Here is a 5569-nt window from a genome sequence, read left to right on the forward strand (position 1 = left end):
AAGAGGGCACGTTCTGCATGGAGCACTGGGTGTTATGCACAAACAATGAATCATGGAACACTACATCTAAAACTAATGATGTAATGTATGGTGATTAACATAACAATAAAAAAAGCTAAAAAAAAAAAAAAAGAAGTAGGTGAGTGTCCCAGGCATTCCTAGCTGATAGCATCACTGTTAATGGCCTGAGACTGACACAAAACACTATTGTTATAATGTCAATTTCTCCCCAAATTGATCTATAGATTCAACACATTCCCAATAAAAAAAATCTCAGCAGGCTTTTTTGGTAGAAATTGTTAAGTTGGTTCTAAAATATATACAGAAATGCAAAGAGCACAGAGTAGCCAAAATAATTATGAAAAAGAACAAAAAAATCTGGAGGGCTTAAACTATCTGATTTTAAGACTTAGTATAAAAATCTTTTATAATCAAGACAGTGCAGTAGTCAATGGAACAAAACAGAGACCACAAATAGACCAAAAAACATATGGCCAAATATTTTTCAATACAACTGTCAAGGCAATGGGACAGGATAATCTTTTCAACAAATGATGCTGGAATAACTGGACATCCATATGCAAAACTCTGTAAAAACTTTACACCATGTTCAAAAATTAACTCAAAATGGATCACAGATCAGGGGCGCCTGACTGGCTCAGTCAGTAGAGCATGTGACTCTTGATCTCAGGGTCATGAGTTCAAGCCCCATGTTGCGCATGGAGCCTACTCTAAAAAAAAAAAAAAAAGATCACAGATCTAAATGTATGAGTTAGAACTGTGAAATATCTACAACTGCCCTGCTCAATACAGTAGCATGTGGCTACTGAGCACCTGAAATGTAGCTTCTATAGATTTAGATGTGCTGTTAAGTATAAAATACACATCAAATTTTAAAGACCAAGTACCAAAAAAAAGAATGTAAAATATTTCATCACTGAATTTTTATATCACTTGGATGTTAAAATGGTATTATTTAAAGATATTAGGTTTACATATATCACATTATTAGAATTAAGTTCACCTTTTTAAAAGATTTTGGCTGCTAAAAAATTTTAAATTACGTATGTGTCTTACATGATATTTATTTAATGGTGCTGGCCTAGAGGTAAACGTAGGAGAAAGTCTTATTGACCTTGCAAAGATTTTTTTTAAATAGGGCATGAGAAGCATGAATTACAAGAGAAAAAAAATTATAAACTAGATTCTTCAAAATAAAAAACTTTTGTTTTTTTTTAAAGGTTTTTATTTATTTCTTTGAGAGAGAGAAAGAGCAAGAGTGGGGGGGGGGCAGAGGGAAAGCAGACTCCCCACTGAGCAGGGAGCCCGACGTGGGACTCGATCCCAGGACCCTGAGATCATGACCTGAGCCGAACGCAGACGTTTAACCAACTGAGCCACCCAGGCGCCCCAAAACTTTTGCTTTTTAAAAACTACCATTAAGAAAGTGAAGGGACAAGGGAGGTGGATGGGGGATAGGCTAGATGGGTAATGGGATTAAGGAGGGCACTTGTTATGATGAGCACCGGGTGTTATATGTAAGTGATGAATCACTAAGTTCTACTCCTGAAACCAATATTACACTGTTAACTAACTAGAATTTAAATAAAAGTTTGGAAAGAAAAAATAATTAAAAAAAGAAAAGAAAATGGGTCACCTGGGTGGCTCAGTTGGTTAAGCATCTGCCTTTGGCTCAGGTCATGATCCCAGAGTCCTGGGATCAAGCCCCAAGTCAGGCTCTCAGCCCAGTGGGGAGTGTGCTTCTCCCTCTGCCCCTCCCCCTGCTCGTGCTCTCTCTTGCTCTCTCTCTCTCTCAAATAAAAAAATAAAATCTTAAAAAAAAATAAAAAGAAAAAAAGAAAATAAAATGAAGAGACAAGCCACAGTCACAGGCACAGACTGGGAGAAATATTTGCCAACCATTTGTCTGATAAATGATTTATAGTCAGAATACAAAAAGAACTCTAACAACTCAATAATAAGAAACCAAATTACCTAATGGTAAATAGGGCAAAAGATTTGCAGAAACTTCAGAAAAACATGGATGGCAAGCAGTCACAGGAAAAAGATACTCAACATCATCAGACATTAGGCAAATGCCAATTAAAACCAAAATGAATTACCACTTCATATCCACTAGAATGGTTAAAATTAAAATGACTGTTGATACTAAATGTTGATGAGGATTCAGAACAACTGGAATTCTATTACATTGCTGGGGGAATGCAAAATGGTAGAGCCGGGTTTTTTGTTTTTTTTTTTTCAAAGGTTTTATTTATTTGACAGAGAGAGACAGCGAGAGAGGGAACACAGGCAGGGGGAGTGGGAGAGGGAGAAGCAGGCTTCCCGCGGAGCAGGGAGCCCGATGCGGGGCTCGATCCCAGGACCCTGGGATCATGACCTGAGCCGAAGGCAGACGCTTAACGACTGAGCCACCCACGCGCCCCGGTAGAGCCGTTTTTAAAACGTTTGGCAGTCTGTGAGACACACATATACGTATGACACAGCAATTCCATAAAAACACATGTCCACACAAAGACTTGTATAAGAATGTTCACTGCAGCTTTATTCATATTTGCCCCAAACTGGAAAGACCTCAAATGTCCATCAACTGGTGAATGGAAAGACAAATTACAGTAGACCCATATAGTGAAATACTACTCAGCAATAAAAAGGAACTATCTGATGACACACACAACATGAAAAAAATCTTAAAAACATTATGCTAAGAGAAAGAAGACACAAAAGACTACATGTTATACGATTTCATTTATATGAAATTCTAAACTAATGGGAATGTTAAAGGAATTTCTGTAGTGTTAAGTAAATCAGTAGTTTCCAAGAGTAAGGGGGTGGACTAAAAATATAAATGAAGGAACTTTCTGGGGTGATGGAAATGCCCTATACTATGATTCTATGATTGTAGGGATGGCTATAAAACTCTAGAACTGTACACTTGGTGATTTTATTGTAGGTAAAATATACTGTAACAAAGCTGACCAAAACAAACAAACAGACCAACATAAAGCACGGTTTCTGATTCCTAAGAACTTGCATTTCTAACAATTCCTATCAAATTCCCAGATGACACTGATGCTGCTGTTCCTGGGACCTCACTTGGAGACCCCTTGTCTAGAGACACTGCCAAAAGGGGTCTAGAATAAGCTGAGATCATCCTAATTCTTGCCCATTCTGTGTCGCCACTTAGCACTCCTATCTTCAAGAGGACAGACACTCCAGAAACACTGCAGGTTCTCATACCTCCTGACATACCTCCTGAAGGCATGGTGCTTTGAGAATGAACTAGAAGTCCTTTGGGAGTAAATTAAAGCACCTCAGGATCAGAAGCAAATTTGACCTGTCAACATATCCCATTTAACAGACCAGGACACCTGCCCTGGAACACAGCTCACACCCACAGGCCTTTGCTCATATTGTTCTTTTGTCCTGCAAGACCTTTCCCTGACCTCAACTGCCGAAGCTGCACTTATTCTAAGCCCAGCCCAAATGGTATTTCCCTCACAGAACCATATGGAATACTTCCTTTCCTACATGTTCTCACTGACATTCACGTGTTCCTTCATTATAGTGCTTATATCTAGTCCTACCTGTGTATCTTAATAAATATCTATAGAGAATCAAACCAATTTCTAATTGAAGGAATTATTAACGGCAGGGGTACCTAGAAAACAAAGGCATTTAGAGATGCCACTCATAGTTTTTTTGTTAGTCCTTTTTCTCCGGGAGTTTCTCTCTCTCCTTCTGTGATAATAAGCCTGATTAGTCCTTGTAGTGCTGGTTGGGCCAACTCCACCCACTGGCCCCAGGGGTGGGCTCAGGACTTAGGTTTGACCAATCAGGAGTCTTTCCTCCTCCTAGCTCCAGCTCTGGGTTCATGATGGGAACATTGCCCAATCCAGACCAACCAGATATCTTCCCAATGTTCTTACCAGAACCACAGGCAGAGATGTTTACACCTGAAGTCTTTACATATAATTAAAGATGCAAACATAGTAGACAAGGAAAATTATAACACAATACTCATCACAATGACCCAGGCCACTGTGTGGTGATCCTTACAGCACCCAAAATAACATGAGAGAAAGGCACAAAGGAAACATTAAAGACAACTTACAAACCTGGCCAATCACTGAAGACTGAAGACTCTGGGTTATGCTGGATTAGCTAAGAGGGCACCTTTGGGCCAAACATAGAAGGTAAAGGGCACAACCCTTAGACCTTCTCCAGGCTTTAGCACCAATGGATGAAGCTTACTCAAGGGTCAAAAGAGAATGATGTCCAAAAGAACAAATACCAGAAACCAGCAAAAGGTGAATGGAGGCAAGAGATGTGCATGTGTCCATGAGATGAACATCAATGGGCTTCAGAGGTCTCTGCAGGAAGTGTGCCCTAGTAGCTAGCAACATGAGCTCCTGAAGTGAGAGGACAAGGGATGCACTAGTCCTTCAGGAGATGATTCTCAGGAAAGGAGCTGCACAGGGACGTGCTCACCTGCGTGATTATGCGCTCTCCATCCTTATAGACCTTCTCTCCTATTACATCCACAATCTTCATTCGTTCCGACACCTGAAACAATGGACATACCCATAAACTACAAGGAAAAGACCTCAACTGAAAGTCACAAATAATACCTAAACGACATAGAAGTGTGTTAGAATAGTCCAATTTGAAAATTTAATAGATTACTTTGAAATATTAAATCTCTACAAACAGACTCTTATTCAAATACACTTTACCTCTAGTGATTTAAGGAGGGGCACAGATTCAATAAATGATTCAAACATCCTTCTCTTTTTTGCATTGTTTTTCACTATGATTCTTCTAAAAGTCACACGGTCCTACAAGAAAGAACATGAAAATTCTGGTAAATGCCTCTGTAAGAGAACACCAATGATTTAATTAACTGGATGACAGCAAAAATTAGAGAACTATGGAATGTACTGGGCCAACTGAGTGTTTAATGACATTTTAATCTGAGTCACCACTGGAAGAGAAAGACTGGTAACCTGTGTCAGACAGATGTCCTCCGTGTAATTGCTTGCTATCTATACTCCATGAGTGCCATCTAGGGGTCATAAACAGAATACAAAATACAAAACTCCCAATCAAACACTTGCGAGCTCACAGTCACTGTTCAATGTGAAAAGATGCACATTTGAAAAAAAGATAAAACAATCAGAGGGCTCTTGCCCTGAAGGACTTTACAGTCTCAATGGGGAGACAATACAAAATATACGGGAATAAAAAATCTACAGTTCAAGACAGCATATGAAATGTGCTAGGTGAACGATAAAGACAAGAAGAGTAAGTGCCACAAGAATTCTGAGGAGGGAGAGAGAGAGATCACAGTAAGCTGGAGTGATCAAGGATATTTTTATTGCAAAAATACAAATTTTGGGGGCGCCTGGGTGTCTCACTCGGTTAAGTGTCTGCCTTCGGCTTAGGTCATGCTCCCAGGGTCCTGGGATCGAGCCCCGCATCGGGATCCCTGCTCAGTGGGAGTCTGCTTCTCCCTCTCCCTCTGCCACTTCCCCTGCTTGTGCTCTGT

General features: G+C 39.8%; 1 long non-coding RNA gene across 1 annotated transcript; it reads right to left on the reverse strand.

The window, feature by feature from the left end:
- Positions 1-2540: 2540 nt before the first annotated feature.
- LOC145718299 (uncharacterized) lies at positions 2541-5563 on the reverse strand. The gene is made up of 2 exons (XR_014141705.1): positions 4758-5563; positions 2541-4587 (listed from the first exon to the last, which is right to left on the reverse strand). It is a non-coding gene; the product is annotated as an uncharacterized LOC145718299 (long non-coding RNA).
- Positions 5564-5569: the final 6 nt, after the last annotated feature.

This window comes from Leptonychotes weddellii, unplaced genomic scaffold (assembly GCF_054177405.1).
Source record: "Leptonychotes weddellii isolate Sample4059 unplaced genomic scaffold, ASM5417740v2 HiC_scaffold_13671, whole genome shotgun sequence".
Classification (NCBI taxonomy): Eukaryota; Metazoa; Chordata; class Mammalia; order Carnivora; family Phocidae; genus Leptonychotes; species Leptonychotes weddellii.